Below are 20,356 nucleotides of genomic sequence, written 5' to 3' on the forward strand. Positions count from 1 at the left end.
TAACTAAATCAATGTAAGACATAGAATGAGAAGCAAGAGAAAAGAGATGGGGTGGGCTAACATAGTTAGGAGAAGTTGGAGGATTAGAAGGACCATGCTATGGGAATTCTGTGTCACACAAGGTGTCCAGGTCTTATCTTTTGTTCCACCTTATCAGCTCTCTCCACTGTCTGTGTGAGTACAAGGACCAGACCAGAGTTGAGGCTGAGCAAGGGACTCAGCAGTTGGAAGGCGCCCAGTCAACAAATGGTTATGCTTATACCTGGCCTCAAGCTAATATTTCCACAGGAGCTTACTGAGCAGCTATGGATTCTATCTGCTTGTCTCAGGCAGAGGACAGTTGGGCCAGAATGGGTGTCACCAATGGGTGGGGCTATTTAAAATCTCATGAATATTCAGTGTCTCATGAACCTTATACTTGGTATATCTCTTAACTGATCAACATTTCTTTTTTTTTATTTCAGCATATTACAGGGATAAAAATGGTTAGGTTACCTATATTGCCTTTGCCTCACCTGAGTCAGAGCTTCAAGTGTGTCCATATCCCAGACCGTGAGCACCGCACCCGTTAGGTGTGAATATGCCCATCCCCTCCTCCCCACTCCCACTGCCTGACACCCGATGAATGTTACTACCATATGTGCACATAAGTGTGATCAACATTTCATAGACCACAAATTTTTGGTGTCTTTCGGTCTTTCCATCCCACCTATGTTTAACACACTTATGCTCTTCTTCATTTTATGTCTGACATAGCTCACAAATCATTAACTTGCTACCCATGCCTAACACCTACTATGAGTTTCTCCTGCATCTCAGGAGGCACTTTTATACTTACTATTCATATTTAATGTTTCTTATGAGTTTCAACAATTCCATTTGCTTTTCTATTCTTCTAAAAAAGAACTGAATATTCTTCAATAATACAGCAAACACATCATACCAAGAGCAAAGTATGAACAGAGACAGAGAGATCAGGGAATTTGCAGAGGGTCGACATGTGTGTGTTTGTGACTTGTTCCCTGTTGTGACATCACTCTGTGGGAGCTGGCACAGGGTGGGCAAAGGCACTCCTCTTCCCTTTGTGTTTTGCCCATGTTCCCAGTGGACCCCAATACTGTGCACAGTCCTTACTGGTTTTCCATGATGATTTATAGGCAGGCACTGAAGAAAGCTCTTCACATAGCTGAATACTTTAAAAACAGTCCTTTTATAAACTGTATTATGCTGCTTATTCTTCTACCATTACATCTTCACTAGAACTAATAAATTATTTACTTTAGGTTGACAAGGCTTAAGTAGAAAAACATACCAAAAATCTGAATCCCAGAGGACTGAATAGGGGAATACAGACTTTCTCAGGCAGATGGCTCCTAAATTTTCAAGGTAGAACCAAGATTTGCGTACAAAATTTGATTGTGGGAAACACTGGGATTCAAGTATCCGAGCCTATAATGCCTAGTGGAACTGACTCGTGTTTTCTGTTTAAGCCACGCATTTGATTCCGACCATTGAATCATGTAAATTCCAGCTGAACTTAAATTAGCTGAGTTTAATGTGAGGGAGAAAAATCCCCACTATCACTTACAGTATAAGACTTTCTTCTTTGTTTTTCATCTTGGATCATGGAAATCACCAAAGTTTTACTGTTGTGTCTTAAGATTCTGATCCCAGGGCGGGTAGTGCTAATCCGATATTTGGCAATTTCTATTTTCCCAGGCAGTTACTCTGTAGTATGCTTGCCATACTAAAACAGATAAATTTGTAAAAGAAATATTTAGCAATTTGAAATCCCTTACCCAGGTAAGTTAATAATCATCTGGAAAGTGTTATTAAGGCTAAAAGCTAAAGCTGTCCAAAAGCATAGGTAGCAAAATGCTTTCATGAAAACATGCTTTCATGAAAACTGTGATGCCAGTTTCATCACAGGAAATGGTGATAGCACCAAACACTACACTGTTCAGGATTCCCACACTATTTTAATTGTAAAAGCTAGTTTTAACCAAGATGTATTTCATTTTTAATTTTTAAAGGAAACCAGTTTGCTATATTAACTAAATTTTTCTATTCAAAGATTATGAGAAAATAATCAAAAAATTTTTAAATTAAAGATAAAACTTTATAACTATTTGATTATAAAAGTGGTTGTGTAAAACTATGCAAAATAGTGCTAAATTGATGTTAATGTGTTTATGTGACTAAATATTTTAGTATTTGTATACTGAATAGCACTTTTCCATGAGTGGAAGGAAGCTGAGAGTGTTTCTGGAAGAAGAACTACGAAGGAGTAGAGATGTCAACACAAAGAATAAGTATATACAGGCTATTACATATAATTGAAATTCAGAGATGTCAAATAGGTTTTGTATCCTGTATAGTATAAAAGCTTAGCAAAGTGACTCACATAAGGCTGAGCATTTGTTGAATAAATAAATGTAACATTTTACTTATTCTTGTATCCGTATTTTTTGCAAAGGATTTTGGGAGATACAGGAGGTTCTGTTTATTTCTGCACTTCCACAGAAAGAAAAAAAAAAATCATCACAGTCTTCCAGAATTGTTCCAAGAACAGCAAGGGTGAAAGGAGGATTACATGTGATTCCAGTAATGTACTGGAATCTCCTGAGAACTAAAGTAAGCAATTTTCTATATTGTTGTACTAGGAGAAAGATATCAACTGCGATATTCAAATATTATTCTACCCTACCTCCTCAGTACTCTCCCCCACCAACTCTTATCTTTACTCTCAGTTTCCCCCACCTCCACCCCTCAGCAATTTCCCCCTCTTCTTGCCATAGCTTCTTGCTAATAAAAAATGGGTTGGAAGAGTGTTCAGGTCCAAATCATTGGCTCATGGAGAGAGAGAGAGTTTAAGGAACTGCAGAAGGCTTCATGAATGAGGTAGAATTAAAACTAGACCTTGAAGGGAGATAGGGATACAGTCAGGTGAAGGAAAAAGAACATTGCAGGTGAAAAGATACACATCAGCCAAGCAGAATAATGAGGAACCACAGCTTAGGGTTTATGATTGCACCTCTTGCAAAATATAATGGAATATACAGAGTGAGCTTATACTATGGGAGGGTCTTTATGAGTAGGTGGTTTGGTTCAACATTCAAAAAAATCAATAAATGTAAATCACCAAATCAACAAGCTAAATAAGAATAAAAAAACACATGGTCTTATCAACAGATGCAGAAAAGGCAGTTGACAAAATTCAACATCCATCATGAAAAAACTCTCAGCAAGTTAGTAACAGAAGGGAATTTCCTCAACTTGATAAAGGGAATACGTAAAAAACCTACAGCTAGTAACTTAGTTAATGGTGAGAGATTGAATGCCTTCATCCTAAAGTTGAAGGCAATGCAAAGATGTCTGCTCTCATCATTCTTATTCAATATTGTTCTGGAGGTCGCAGCCAGAGATGACAGCTAAACAGGTGGTTATCTACATAGAAAATCCACAAAACTTTACAAAAAAGCTACTAAAAATAATAAGTGAGTTTAGTAAGCTTACAGGACAAAAGATCAACGCAGAAATATAATTGCATTTTTCTACAGTGACAATAAAAACTAAAAAGTTGAAATTAATAGAATGGTACCACTAAAAACTACATAAAAACATAAAATACTCAGCAATAATTCTAACAAAATATGTGTAAGATCTGTCTGTTGAAAGCTACATATAATTAATGAGAGAAATCAAACAATAACTAAACAAATGGAGAGATATATCATGCATCAAGGAGATCAATATTAAGATCACAATTATCCCCATATTGACCTGTATATTCAATAAAGTCCCAATCAAAACCTTACCAGGCTTTTTAAATAGAAACTGAAAAATGCATTTTAAAATGTATATGGAAAAGTAAATAGCCAAATGAATTTTGAAAAAGCAAAACAAAATTTGATGATTAATATCACCTGATTTTAAGGCTTACTATAAAGCTAGAGTAATCAAGTTAAAGTAATATTTGTAGAATGATAGGCATGGAGACCAATGGAATTGAAGAGTCTAGAAATAAAAGCAATACACATAGTCAATTGATTTTTAATTTTTTTGTTTTTAATTATTATGGATACATAAAAGTTGTCTATATTTATAAGGTACATGTGATGTTTTGATAGAGGCACACAATGTGTATTAATCAAATTAGGGGCCGGGCGCGGTGGCTCACGCCTGTAATCCTAGCACTCTGGGAGGCCGAGGCGGGTGGATTGCTCAAGGTCAGGAGTTCGAGACCAGCCTGAGCGAGACCCCGTCTCTACTAAAAATAGAAAGACATTATATGGACACCTAAAAATCTATATAGAAAAAAATTAGCCGGGCATAGTGGCGCATGCCTGTAGTCCCAGCTACTCGGGAGGCTGAGGCAGTAGGATCGCTTAAGCCCAGGAGTTTGAGGTTGCTGTGAGCTAAGCTGACGCCACGGCACTCACTCTACCCTGGGCAACAAAGTGAGACTCTGTCTCAACAACAAAAAAATAAATAAATAAAAAAAAAAAATAAAAAATAAAAAACAAATTAGGGAAATTGGGGTATCCATCACCTCAAGCATGTATCATTTGTGTTAGGAACATTCCAATTCCACTGTTTTAGTTACTTTGAAGCATACCATAACATATTGTTAACTAGAGTCACTTTCTTGTGCCATCAAATATTATTCATTCTAACTATTAACTATATTTTTGTATCCGTTAATTATCCCCACTTTATCCGCCCCCCCCACTACCCTTTCTAGACTCTGGTAACCATCATTCTACTCTCTGTCTCCATGAGATCAATGTTTTTAATATTTAGCTCCCACATATGAGTGAGAACTTGAAACATTTGTCTTTCTGTGCTTGGCTTATTTCACTTAATGTAATGTTCTCCAGTTCTATCCATGTTTTGGCAAATGACAAGATTTCATCTTTTTTTATGGCTATACAACATTCCATTGTGTATACGTACCACAATTTCTTTATCCGTTCATCCACTGATGGATACTTAGGTTGATTCCAAATCTTGGCTATTGTGACTAGTGCTGCAATAAACTTGAGAGTGCAGATATCTTTTTGATATTCTGATTTCCTTTCTTTCAGATATATACCTAGCAATGGGATTGCTGGGTCATATGGTAGTTCTACGTTTAGTTTTCTGAGGAACCTCAAAACTGTTCTTCATAGTGATATCACTAATTTACATTTCCTCCAACAGTGTATGAGAGTTCCCCTTTCTCCACATCCTCTCCAGTATTTGTTGTTGCCTGTATTTTTAATAAAAGCCATTTTAACTGGGGAGAGATGATGTATCATTATAGTTTTGATTTACATGTCTTTGATGACTAATGATGTTGGACAGTTTTTCATATACCTGTTGACCATTGGTATGCCTTCTTTTGAGAAATGTACATTCAGATCTTTTGCCCATTTTTTAATTGGACTATTTGATTTTTTCCTATTCAGTTGTTGGAGCTCTTTATACATTCTATATATTAATCCCTTGTCAGTTTGAAAACATTTTCTCCCATCCTGTATGCTGTTTATTGTTTCCTTTGCTGTGTAGAATCTTTTTAGCTTGATGTGATCCTATTTGTCCAATTTTACTTTGTTTGACTGTGGTTTGGTGGTATTACTCAAGAAATTCTGGCCCAGACCAACGTTCTGAAGCATTTCCCCAATGTTTTCTTTTAGTATTTTCATAGTTTCTGGTCTTAGATTTAAGTCCTTAATCCACTTTGATTTTATTTTTGTGTATGGAGAGAGATAAGGGTCTAGTTTCACTCTTCTGCACATGTATATCTGGTTTTCCCAGCACCATTTATTAAAGAGATAGTCAACTGATTTTTGTTAAAGGTGCTATAAATTTATTCTTTCATGGAGAAAGAATAATTTTTCTGAGAAATGGTGCTGGGATAGTTAGACATCCAAAAAAGTGAACTCACACCATATTTAAAAAAATAACTCAAAATGGACCATATATCTAAATGTAAAACCTAAATTTATATAAAACTTCTCAAAGAAAACAGGAAAATAGTCTGTGATCTTTCATTAGGCAAAGATTTCTTAGATAGGACACCAAAAGCATGAACCAAAGAAGCAAATAGGCAAATTGGATTTCATCAAAATATAAAACTTCTTCTCCAGAAAAGTGCTATTAAGAAAATTATTTTAAAAATGCCAAAAAACTAGGAGAAAATATTTGCAGAACACATATCTTATAAAGAACTTATAACCAAAGTATATAAAGAATTCTTTTAACTCAAATAATAAGAAAGCAAATAACCTAATTTTAAAAAAACAGATTGAAAGTTTGAACAGACATTTTTCTAAAGAGAAGATATGAATGGTACGTCAGTTATCTATTATTGTATAGCAATTTAACACAAAATTTGGTGTCACAAAATAATGATAAACGTTCTTATAGCCCAGGAAACAGGAGCAGTTCAGCTGGGTTGTTCTGGCTTTTGTTGACATTGTAGTCAAGATGTTGGCCAAGTCTGCAAGTCACCTGAGCCTTCAATGCGGCCTGAGGATCTGCTTTCAAAATGGCTCCCTCGATTGGCTAGCAAGTTGGTGCAGGTTTTGTCTGGAGGCCTGTGTTCTTCATCACATGGATCTCTCCATAAGGTTGTTTAAAAGTCCTGATGACATAGCACCTGGCTTCCCTCAAAGTGAGTGAGCCAAGAGAGATGGGGTAGGAGGCAGCAATGACTTTTATGACATAGACTCAGAAGTAGCGCACCATCATTTCCGCAACATGCTCTCTGTTACACAGCCTGTTACATTTAGGAAGGAACTGCATAGAGGTGCGAATACTAGCACCTAGGGATCAGCTTGGATCCATCTTGGAGGCTGGCCACTTCGGGTAGCCAAAAAGTATGTGAAAAGAAGCTCAGCATCTTTAGTCATTAGGGAAGTGCAAATTAAACCCACAAAGATAAACAGTAGTACATACATCCTAGGATGGCTCTTAAAAACTTGACTCTACAGAGTCCTAGTAAGGATGTTGAGCAAGTGGAACACTCATGTATTATAGCTGGGAATGTAAAATGGTAAGAACACTTTGCAAAATAATTTGGTAGTTTCTGATAAAGTTAACCATTCAACCTAATAATTCTACTCCTAGGTATTTAAACAAGAGAAATAAAAACACATGTCTGCACAATTCTTTTGAGAATGCTTAAAGTGACTTTATTCATAATCACCAAAAATTGGAAATACTCCAAATGCCCATCCATCAGTGAGTGGATAATCAAATTGTGATACATCCATACAGTGGAATCATATAACTCAGCAATAAAAAAGAACTACTTACACATGCAAACATGGTTGAGTCTCAAAAGCATTATGCTAAGTGAAAGAAGCCATACATAAAAGATTACATATGGTATAATTCCATTTATCTGACATTCTGGAAATGAGAGACCATAGAAACAGAAAGCAGGTCAGGGGTTGCCAGGGGCTGAAGATCGGAAGAGAGGATGGACTGCAAAGTGGCATCAGAAACTTTTGGGGTTGATGGAAATATTCGGTATCTTGATTATGGTAATGGTTTTGCAACTATATGCACACGTTGTCAAGATCTATCTATATACCTAAAAAGAGTGAATTTTTCTACGGAGTAAATTATACTACAATAAGCCTTCTTTTAGAAAAAGCAAATGTAATTTAAATATTATGCTAGCTTTCATGTTTTAGTGTTACTATGAGAGGACTAGGTTTGGATAAATGTCAGGTGAGAGGCCATTATTCTAAAGGGAATTAAAGTGAGAAAGCTGTTTGGCTATGGTAAGAGAAACCAGTGATTGCATGGGAGGGGAGGTATATTAGCATTCTCCAGACAAACAGAACCGATGGGATGTGTATCTGTAGAGAAAGTGTATTTTAAAAAATTTTCCCATGTGATTTAGAGTCTTGGCATGTCCAAAATCTGATGGGGAAGGCCAGCAGGAAGAGTTGCAGTCTGAGTTCAAAGGCAGTGTGCTTGAAAATCAGGGAGAGCCGACACTGCAGATGAAGTCAGAAGGCAGTCGGCTGGAGAATTCCCTCTGGCCCTGCAAGGTCAGCTCTTGTTCTGTGCAGGCCTTCAGCTTATTGGATGACGCCTGCTCACGTCATGGATCTGCTTTATGCGATCTGCTTTATGCGAAGCCCACAGATTCAAATGTAAATCGCATCCAAACACATCCACAGAAACATCCAGAATAATGTTTGACTAAATATCCAGGTGCCGTGGCCCATCAAGTTGACACATAAACCATTCCAGGAGGGGCCCGATTGACTGCAAAGGGGCATAAAGAACCTTCCAAAGTGACAGAAATGTTCTTTATCTTAATTGGGGTGGTGGTTACAGGGGTGTATACATTTATTAAGACTTATGAAATTGTAAACTTAAGACCTGTGCATTATATTGTATGTAACTTAAAATGAAAACCGAATCCAAAAGAGGCTCTGGACAGCTGTGTCATGACTGATGACTGATAGTAATATCTCATGCAGAGTATGTGGGTGTGTGAGAGAGAGGGGGTGTGTGTGTTAAGGCTGATGGATAAGTGATGGTGAGTTTTTCTGTGGTAACATGTTTCCCCTTTTGTCTCTTCCTTATTCTTGAACCACCCACACCAATCATGAAAACTCACTGACACACTCACCAACATTTTTAAGACTGCATTTACTTTCTCTCCAATTCTTTGGAAGTGTGTGGGTTTCTTCTATTGTGCTCTTGTTTTCAAGTGATTACTGACTAATTAGACCATTATCACTCCATTACTAGAACAGAGATATAAGATATGTGCTTATTCTTACTAAATGACTAAGGAGCTAAGAAGAAACTTAAATTGCATATTTATCTCTTATTAATAGAACAAAGTGAAAAGATAGTATATATAGCTGGCATTGTAGTCACCTAATCTTGACTCAAAGAGTTCTATATAACTTTTTTCCAAAATTTAGTCAATGTCATCAGAGGACAAGGCAATGAAATTTTGAAACTTAGTAATTGCTCTTTTTACAGTTTACCCAAGGGCAAAAGGAAAGCATGGTCGTTGTTTTAAACATTGAAAAACATTTTGTATCTCAATTTTTTGAAAAAAATAAAAGCTCTTAGTCAAGCAAAAGGAATCCTAGGAAATTGCCAAATGAGAAGTAACCAATAGGGTTGCCTCTCTGAATCCTCAAGTTGCACATCTGCAGAGTCAACTAGCAGCAGATCGAAAATATTAAAGAAAAATAAAAATAACAATAAAAATAATATAAATAAAAAATATAGTATAGTAACAACTATTTACATAAAATTACAGTGTATTAAGCAAAAGTAATCTAGAGATGATTTAAACTATATGGAAGAATGTGCATAGGTTATATGAAAATACTGTACCATTTTATATGATTTGAGCATCTGCAGATTTTGTTATCTTGGAAATAATCCTCCATGAACACCAACGGACAATCGTATTTGAAAAATCAATCTGTAGATTAAAGTGAATATTCTTTATGCAAAGTAATCTCATAGATTTGAAATGTATCAAAATAGAAACTCTAATGAGTCTTAAGAAACCATAATAAATGGCTTATATTGAAAATATTTTTAAAAAATGTTTTTTGTTCTATTTAGATTCTCTGGTCATGGGAGAAGGAGTTGCAAATTATATCAAAAATTATTCTGGGCTGGGTGTGGTGGCTCACGCCTGTAATCCTAGCACTCTGGGAGGCCGAGGGTGGTGGATTGCTCGAGGTCAGGAGTTCGAGTCCAGCCTGAGCAAGAAAGAGACCCCGTCTCTACTAAAAATAGAAGGAAATTATCTGGCCAACTAAAAATATATATAGAAAAAATTAGCCGGGCATGGTGGCACATGCCTGTAGTCCCAGCTACTCGGGAGGCTGAGGCAGGAGGATTGCTTAAGTCCAGGAGTTTGAGGTTGCTGTGAGCTATAGGCTGATGCCACGGCACTCACTCTAGCCCAGGCAACAAAGTGAGACTCTGTCTCAAAAAAAAAAAAAAAAAAAAAAAAAATTATTCTGAAAAGAGTCTGATACTATTGGTTTGATATTTGAAAGGGAAGAAAATAGTACCTATTTATTCTGTTTCAAATTATATTCTAATCTGTAGAGTGAGAATTAGGGTTAGGATAGACATACCAAAATTAGTACTAGATACTTATCCCCTTTCATTTTCCTGAAAGAAGATAGGACCAGGCCCTAGGTTATTAGCATTAATCTATGATTAAGACTCTTTCTGGCATAAGCCAGGGATCAGACTACTCTGTCTCCTAAATGTAGGGAGTGCATTTCAAAGCTCCTGATGGTTCTCTTGAAACCTCACCAGGCTGGAGGTTAGAGAGTATATCCCCCACCTTATCCCAAAGAGAGGTGGTGTGGGAACTCACAGCACAGAGTTCTCAAAAAAATTTTTTAACAACTTTCTTTTTGTCCCCTCTTTCCCTCTCTGTATATCCTTGATGGCCTGCATGGTCCAGAGTTTCAGAACAGGTACTCAGTAACATTTCTTTTGAAAATCGGAAAATGTGTGAGAGGGATCTCACCTCACTTTGGCACTCTGGTAACCACTAGTAGGTGTCCCTGTTGAAACTGATGCAGATAGATGCCCATTCCGACATGTCGTACCTTTGTTTGCTTGCCTGATTACTGGTTCTTGCAGGAACTAAAAGTGACTTTTTATGCCAGATTTCTACCCTGCTAAACTTTTTCTGGCCCATTAAATGCCCTATCCAAAAATATATAAGAATTATATTTTCTTAAAAAAAGAGACCTTTGTGAGAAACTTTAGACAAAAACATTTGTCCCTTGCTAATTAATATTTTAAACAGAAACCAAAAAAGTTGACAAATGAACAGAGCATTATTGAAATAAGTAAACATTAACATAAATAAAGGGGGAAATTTTAATTCCCACTAATACTGCTCTATTGTCCCTGGTAAAACTCAATACTCTTCAGAAGGAACAGAAAGCACCTACCCTTTAAGCATTTGTAGCTTATTATTAATAATTGACAGTTCTCAGAATAGCATGCCTAGTCCGTGATTCCTTTCTTGATAACATTCTCTGTGGTAAGGCCCAGGGGCTGACTTTATTTTATTTTATTATTATTTTTTTAGCTTTTAAATTTCATTTTTTAAATTTATTTAAAATTTTTTATTTCAGAATATTATGGAGGTACAAATGTTTTGGTTACATAAATTGCTTTTGTACCATTTGAGTCAAAGTTATAAGTGTGTCCATCACCCAGATAGTGTGCAAGACATTTTTGTAGTATTCAGAGATTATATTTTCTATTTCTATGGTATCAGTTGTAATTTCTCCTTTGTCAATCCTGATTTAGCTTATTAGAATCTTGTCTTTTCTGCTTCTGGTTAATCTAGAGAGAGGTCTGTCAATGTTGTCTGTATTTTCAAAGAACCAACTTTTTGTTTCATTAATCTTCTGTATAGTTTTTTATTCTTGATTTCATTCAGTTCTGCTCTGATCTTGGTTATTTCTTTTCTTCTGCTGGGTTTGAGATTGGTTTGTCCATCCTTTTCAAGTTCCTTGAGATGATTCATTAAATTGTTGATTTGTGATCTTTCTGTCTTTTGGATGTAGGTAGTTATAGGTAGGAATTTTCCTCTCAGGACTGCTTTAACTGTGTACCACAGATTTGTATAACTTGTGTCCTGTTTATCACCTAGTTCAAAGAATCGTTTGATTTCCATCTTAATTTTCTCCTTGACCTGATTATCATTAAGCAGTAGGTTGTCTAGTTTCCATGACTTTGTGTAGAGATGAATGTTTTTCTTGGAGTTGATTTCTAATTTTATTCCACTGTGGTCTGAGAACACACATGGTATAATTTCTATTTTTTTGAATTTGTGGAGATATATTTTGTGGCCTAGGATGTGATCAATCTTAGAGAATGTTCCATGGGCTGATGAGAAGAATGTATATTCAGTGGTTTGGGGTACAATATTCTGTAAAATGTCTGTTAGGCCCATTTGTTCTATGGTTCTTTTTAAGTCCATTGTTTCTTTGTTTATATTCTGTTTGGAGGATCTGCCCTGTTTTGTCAGAAAGGTGTTGAAGTTCCCAGGTATTACAGTGCTGCTGTTTATCATTTTGTTTAGATCAAGTAGGATTTTTTTTTTTAATGTATCTGGGTATACCTGTGTTAAGTACACAAATATTTAGAATTGTTGTGTGTTCTTGTTGAATTGTAATTGTTTCCTTTATCATTATATAGTGACCATCTTTGTCTTTCTTTACTTTTGTTGATTTGAAGTATATGTTATCTGATATGAGAACTGCTATACCAGCTTTATTTTGGTTTCCATTTGCAAGCAATATTGTTTTACATCCCTTCACCTTGAGTCTGCATGAGTCCTTGTGGTTTAGATGTGTTTGATGGAGACAGCAGATACTTGGCTTATATATTTTTTTAATCCATTCAGCTAGCCTGTGTCTCTTGAGTGGGGAGTTCAAGCCATTCACATGTACTGAAATTATTGACAAATTGGGTAGATTTCTATTCTTTCTGTTGAGTAGAATTTTATTGTTCTGTTTTACCTCTTGAGCCCTTATGGTGACTGGACTCTGACCTTTAATTTTCGGGGTTTTTTTCACTGGTGGATGTCTACTGTGGTGATCCTTGTGTAGCGCAGGTCTGAGTACTTCCCACGGGTCATGTCTGGACTTGGTGAATTCCCTCAGTGTTTGCTTGTCTGGAAAAGAATTAATTTCTCCATCAAATGTGAAAATTAGATTTGCAAGATACAAAATTCTAGGCTGGCTGTTGTTTTGTTTAAGAGGATTGACGATAGGGGGCTAGTCCCTCTGGCTTGTAAGGTCCACTGAGAAGTCTGCTGTTATCCTGATGGGTTTTCCATTGTAGGTCAGTTGTTGCTTACATCTAGCTGCTTGTAGAATTTTCTCTTTCACTTTGACTTTGGCCAGGTTGAATGCTATGTGTCTTGGAGATGTTCTATTTGCTATGAATCTTCCTGAAGATTAATGACCATCTTTTATCTGGATGTCTGGATCTCTGGCAATACTGGGGAATTTTCTCACAATAATTCCCTGAAATAGCTTTTCCATGCTTCTAGAACTTTCTTCTCCCTCAGGGATACCTATAATTTGTATGTTTGTTCACTTCACATAGTCCTACATCTCTCTAAGTCATTGCTCTGCCTTTGTTTTCTCTTCTCTGCCCCTTTATATGATTGGGTTAGCTTGAAAGCCTTGTCTTCAAGCTCTGAGATTCTTTCTTCTCCGTGGTTTAATCTATTGCTGAAACTTTCTGCTATGTTTTGAAAATCCCTGAAAGACTCTTTCATTTCTTTAAGTTTTATAATATCCTTTTCTAATTTTGTCAAGCTCTTCAGTGACTTCTTCATTAATTTCCTGAAATAGTATCTGGACTTCTTTTTGTTGGTTTTGAACTTCCTCTTCAAGTCCATTCATCTTATTTGCCATCCATATTCTGAATTCCATTTCTGGCATTTCAACAATTTACTTGTAGTTGGAGTTCACTGCCGTAGCTCTGTTGTGATCCTTTGGGAAGGTTGATCTGTTTTCATTTTTTCTTCTTTCCAGGGTTCTTGTGCTGGTTTCTTCTCATCTGAACCCTCTTTTCTGAGTTCTGGGTTACTAGGTTTGCAGGACTCCTGTTCCTTGCTGGGAACTCTCCAGATAGTTGTAGGATGTTCAAGTTGGGAGCTGGACGAGACTTTCTTCACTGAGGCTGGGGTTGTGGGGATTGTCTATCCAGGGTCTCCCCACAGAGGTAACTGCAGCAGCTGGATGTTGTTGTTGTGTGTTCCTGGGTTGTAGGCAAATGTTCAAAGCAGGTCAGAGTGTGCTGGTGCCTTGAGGCGGGGGTGGGGGGCGCGGGGCCGGGTCCCTGGTGGGGTGTTGGACTTTGGAGCAGCTCTTCCATCCCTGGTTTAATGGTGGAGACTTGGGGATGGTGTCTTGGGCCTGGCAGGATTTCTGGAGGCACAGGGGTGGAGCCTCAGGCTCCGGCGTGACAGCCTCATTGCTGGGAGTAGGAAGGAGGCGAGAGCAGAACCTCTGAGCAAGGCCTCTGAAGCAAAAGCACGGCTGTGCAGATGGCGGGCCCATCCAACCTAGAGTGCAGGGCAGGGCCAAGTAGGCAGTAGGCAGTTGGGGCTCAGAGGGTCTGGGCGAGCAAGAGGCTGGCTGCTCCGCAGGTGCCAGGGACCCACTAATGCCAAGTCAAGTGGCACTTATTAGCTCCGTGGCTCAGAGACCATGGGGCTCTCCACATTCCACTCAGAGCTTGCGGAAGCGTCCAGCCCAAGCATCTCATTTTGGAAAGGCCATTTTGTTCCTGCATGAGAGCTTCTGAGCCAGGACTGGGGTGGAGACGGAAGCAAAGCCTCTGAGCAGGGCCTCCGAGCCAGAAGCGGGGGCCATGGAGATGGCCGGCCAACCTGACCTGGAGGGCGGGGTCAGGACCAGGCAGGCAGGAGGAGGTGGCTGGGGCCTGGAGGGCAGATTCTGGGCCTCGCAAGCTGCAGGCTGCTTCTTAGGCACAAGGGTCCCACAGATGCCAGGGCAGACTTGCAGAGGTCATAGTTCTCCACGCCTCGCCCAGAGCCTGTCAGATCGGGGCCTGCTGCTCTCTGGTCAATGCCCAGGCCCAGGTCCCGCTGTGCTCCAGGGGTGAAGCGCCTGGCTTTAAGTTCCAGGGTATGTATGGCTCAGTATGTTACTAGAAAAATAAAACACACACAGCTCACAAAAGCCTAACACAGTAGGTGCCTAGATACTTATCTTCAAGTGGAAGTATTATGTAAAATTAAGTTGGACAAATTTATACTTTTAAGATTTATAGTCTCCATCAATTCAAGTCCCCTCACCCCCAAATTATTGAGAGATGATCTCCCAACTTTTGTCCTGGCTTAATTTTTCCAATGTTGAGAAACACACTATTTTTTTGTCCTGATGGTTCACTTATTGTTTGGGTCTGGTTGACTCTAACACATGTATCAATATATTTCCTTTCCCTTTTGTTAATCGTTGGCACCCTGAGGGTCGTTTTCCCTTTTCCAAGCCTGCACTAAAACAGAAATACTACCAGAATAAGAGCAAAATTTAGCGGGATAGAGACGATTGGATGTATGCTTGTGAAACAATTCTTTTTCTCAAGATCAAACTGTGTCTAGGATGAACATAATCATACCTTATGGTCTTCTGATGCTAGTTTTCACTATGGAAGTGGTTTTCAGCCTTTGATGGGCATTAGAATCATGTAGAGAGTTTGTGAAAACACATTCCTGTGCTCCAATCCCAGAGTTTATGACTGAGAAGGTCTGGGGTGGAGACCAAAAATCTGCTTTTCTAACAAGTTTCTAGGGGATGCTGATGCTACGAGTCTGAGGGCTAACCTTTGAGAACAATGGACTTATAGATTATCATGTATTTAATGGAGGAAAATGTAAAAAAAAGTGTTGTTAATAGTAAATTAAGATTTTCTTAAGTGGATAATTATCTCTCATGATTTTGATTATGGTTAGAATGAAGTTTGTAAGCATAATAAAGAAAAACAGCACAAAGCATGCCAAAGCCCAATAAAGAAAAAGTTTTCCTCTCACCATTTAGCCTGAAAATTATTTTAGATCTCAAGAAAGGCAACTCACTGGAAGAAGTCAGAGGAGCACTGAGCCCTACATACTAAATAACGCACCAGCCCAGATCAGTGCTAAAAGATTGTCCTGTTGAAAGCCAGGTGCCCTTTGTTTTTCTCATGCAGCCCACACTTGCTTCTAATTATAACAAAAAATATTCATATATAAATAATTACATTAAAAGGAATATTGTTTATCTTTCAAATAGGTTTATTTTGATAATATTTGAAAGCAGGATCATTGACATGATTTAAAAATTTCCAGCTTTAGTTTTGTCTGGTCAAATATTTTGATACAGTTAGGATTTAGTCTAAAAGTCATGGATTGGCAAGACAATGTGGTTTGTGAAACCAGATTGGGAGTTTTATCCAGTCTGGATTGAAGCCTGTAGTGACTTTTGGACTTGGCGTTGGAATTCTCTTTGGCTAAGCCCTTTCCTCATCACTTGTAGCTAGCGAGTCCCCGGGTGTTCTCAACTCTTCCTTTCAGCAGCAGCTGATATTCCCTCCCTGTCTACTTTACTTCTTCATGAAAAGTCTTTATGTTCATTTCACTGACTCTTCTTTGTCACAATTTGAAATGTCTCCCTATTATACCTTAGAGTCATCCACCTTCTCAACAACATAAACATTTCTTTCTACACTGACTGCTTCTCCTCTGCATTACAAATGTGCAAGTCTCTCCTATTCAAAATAATTTATTTAGCCAATCTCCTCTTGTTCAATACAGAAGTTGCTATCAATATTTCATATTTGGTGTCATATCCTGCTCATTCTTTTCTCAGTGAATATAAGAGCTTTGATTGTGGCACATTCATGGATGGGATAGTATTCACCTATTAAAACAGTTGCAAATCTTTACATGGAAAAATGTTAGATATGTTTTTGAAAAAAAGTTCTTTATGCCAGGCTATAGCATATTTCTTAGTTAAAAATTGCTATGTGTGTGTATGTACCTACATGTAAGATATATATGCGTGTGTATGTGTGTGTATAATGAAAGTTTCCTGGAAAATACATGGCAATGATAAACTCTGGGAGGTTGGATTAGAGTAATATTTCTTTTAATTTTAATGTCTAGGTATTTTTGATGTTTTATAATAAATATGCATTATATGTATAATAACAGTTAAAAAGGGCACAGAAAAATAAATGAAAGTATTCTGCATATGAAAGTGATTGCCACTAGGAGGTTGGAGTTTGAATTTTTTCCTGCTTTTGTATACTTGACTTCAATTTTTTACGCTAGTATTAAATAGTATTTAAATTTAGTATTAAATAACATTCAGAATTTAATAGTGTTAAGTAGTATTTACATTTAGTATTAAAGAGTATAAAATTAATGTTTAAACATTTTATTTAGTTTATGTAAGTACACACCAACCATGTTTAACTCCAATAAAATCACTTTTCTACATAAAACCTTTTAAGAGTTTGTTCTTTCCTAGTAACTAAAGCTCAAAATTGTTGGCCTGGAAATCAAGCTCTTTACAACATAGGACCTGCTAGTTACTGCCCTTCATTATCTAAAGCTGTATCTCAACAAGATTTCAAAGTTCTTGCATGGAGCCTCCACTCTTTTCTGCTCTTGGTCATGCTTTGCCATTCCTGAGATCTCCCTTACCTCCCTTCTCTGTGTGTCCACTTGCACCTTTCCTTCAAGGCCTAGGCCAGATGCTATCCTCCATGGGCTTGCTCCTATTCTCCTAACTCTCCTAACTCTGGTATCTGAAGGCACTTTGCATTTTGTTTGTCATTTTTAAGGCCTGTTTACTTTCTCCTGTGTAGTATTCATACACATATATCAGCTCCTCAATCTTTATTTATTGCATATGCTTTGTAGGGCATGGGGACAAATGTTAACCTCTGATAGTAAAACTGGTAAAATCTTTCCTCACATACACATGATCAGTCACCTATGAAAAGAAAAACGGATCTGGGTATGAGTCCTGCAGTACATGCAGCCACTTGTACAGATTATGTGTTATAATATCAAGTGCAGTGATTTAGCTAAGATTGTTTCTCTACCAGGAACCAGTCTTAAGGTGAATAGTCAATGGCTAAGGGGAAACTGCGATAATTTCAGCACAGGGCTTCCTATGCCCCAGTTGTCCCAGACAACAAAAAGGGAGAAAGAGGAAGTGAGACCTTGGCTTGCACATATCACTTCCTCCCTCATCCCACTGACCAGCATTTAGTCCTGTAACCACGATTAGCTGCAAAGCAGTCTGAGAATTTCAGTCTCAACTGTGTGCTCTGCTAAAACCCAGGCGGTGGGTCCTATCACTGAAGGGAGAAGGGAAGAATGGGGTCAAATAACACTCATAAAAAAGTCAGGATTATCGGCCTCAAAGACTGCAGTCCAAACCCAACTGGGATGAGTTCTCAAAAAGAAAGATCTTGTGAGACCTGCTGACAGCTTCTGACTGGTCTCTCCAGCACCAACCTTCCCTGGAAAGGTGTGTTCCACATGTCTTTTCCTTCAAATTATTAAAAGCTCCTTTAGGACAGAGAATCTGTCCACATGTTTCATTTAATTTTGAATGTATCCCCCACCTTCAGCTTTATTCTCCCCCATAGGGAAATAAAGGAAAATTCCTATACATAGGTATTCTATACATTTCAGTTGTTTACATATGATTCTTGAGAATGTGCAATTGAAGTTTAGCAATATGTTATGCTTGTACCAAGGTGATGGCAGTAGTCCATGGCAGGTAGCAAACTTCTGTTTTAACATTTAGCTAATGTTTTCAGTTTTTGTCATTAGGATATTCCTTCTGTTTCTACTGCAAACAACTATCAAAAGGGAAGAGGGCAATTAGGATGACCTCACCTCTTTATCATAAGCCCTACAATTTTCTGGAAGTAGTAGCTTTTTGGAATTATGTAATGTCATCTGCCAATGATAGTGTATGGATGTCATTACATTTTCTCATATGGCAATGTACTGTGGTCTGGAAGCTTTGAGGGCCATGTAGCACATGGTAAATAAAGAAGCATTCTGTGTATTCTTAGATTTTTACATTTTTATTTTAAAACAGAAAATCTCATATTAACACCTACTTTTAGACAGAATGGTGCATTAATTAAATGCTTTGTCCTTACTGTTATAAGCTCTGTTAGAAAAATAAACATCTCACAACAAACTACAGTGTCAGCTTTTTAATAAATACATAAAACAGAAGTTAGTAGTCAATCAGAGTTAGATGAACAGGTTCATAGTATAGTATGTGAAATTATCATATTTTCCAATCTTCTGTATCATTTAAGGCAATTTAACTTTATGTATATTTTCAAAGCCAGAAATAATAGAAACATGTTCATTGAGAATTTGTTTCTTTCTTAGAGCTATTTTATGTTCAAATATTTTAATTTAAAAATATATTTTATATTAAATTTCTTTTTACAAAGGCAGTACATGTTAAGTGAAACAAAATAAGATTATGTTACTGATAATTTAAAAACATTTCTAAACTTTTTTGCAAAGGTTTATAAAACCATAATGAAGTAGCTAGTGAATGTAAAATAGTTTTAAAGCTATGTTAAATATACACAAAATGAATTTCTATATTAATATGTGCAAATTTATATTTTCTTATAATTTAGAATTCAAATACTTTACACTCAAATATTCTTAATAAAATCTATGTACCATGTACCATATTTGTCATTTTGTAGAATTTTTATCAAAATCACATTTATTTGTGGAACAGTGTAAAGTTGGTAAAAGTTCTTTACACAAATCACACATTTTCCATCCTTGATGATAGCAGTGGTATTTTTTATGTTGTTGTATTACACAATTTTAATTGAAGTAGGCTGTAGAGTCTAGGAACCTGATTAATAGTTAGCTTACAAAGATAAATTTTATGCCTAAAAATATTCCAGGTAGATAAAAGAGTAGTGTTATTATTTTCAGGTATTACATTAATAGCTGCCCAAATAGCTGAACAATTGTTTCATATAATTCAAATAATTTAAATATGTAGTTTACAACAGTCAGTACATGGGCTTGAAGGTAAATTGATCAGAGTCAAGAAAAAAGTCAAAAGAACAGAAATGATAAAAGAAGAAGTAGGAGGACCCAGGAGGAAAGCTGTTTTCCATAGCACTGATTGGTTTGATCAAATTTTTCTCCTGCCATTGAACATAAGACATATAAGTGCTGTAAAATCTAATTATGATGGTTTTATGTAATATTTTTTCCAGTTAATTGTTTAAAAGTGAGATGATCTCTTAGAAAGGAATAGAAAGAATAAAAATTTGTTAACAAAACTGCGAGAAACCCTCCCATTCTTATAAGTTAAGTTAGGGTTTGCTGAAATTGTAGCCACTAGCATAAAGAAGGTGTAAGCAGGAGCCTGAAAGAGCTTTTGTAACCTAAAGATGTGCAGAAAATCTGAGCTAATAATCAGTTATAGGCTCCATATTGAGTTGTATGTGATTCAGTTGTTTTGAAAATTGGCTTCACATGTTATCATAAATGGGTTCTCAAATATTTATAAGAAAGGGAATGCCCCTATGCCCATGAACATTTGAAGTTGAGTTAGTGTAATATTTATTCAAGCATAATTTTAAATACTGCATCTAAGATGCAAACAATTGCAATATACATCACAATTTCAGAGATGTTAAACTGAAAAGGTGGTGTCACATAATCAATAACATAAATATGGATATGTATAATCAGTTACACATAATAAATTTGCTATAGAGGATATATAAAAGGGTC

Source organism: Eulemur rufifrons, chromosome 29, assembly GCF_041146395.1.
Source record: "Eulemur rufifrons isolate Redbay chromosome 29, OSU_ERuf_1, whole genome shotgun sequence".
In the NCBI taxonomy this organism is placed as follows: domain Eukaryota; kingdom Metazoa; phylum Chordata; class Mammalia; order Primates; family Lemuridae; genus Eulemur; species Eulemur rufifrons.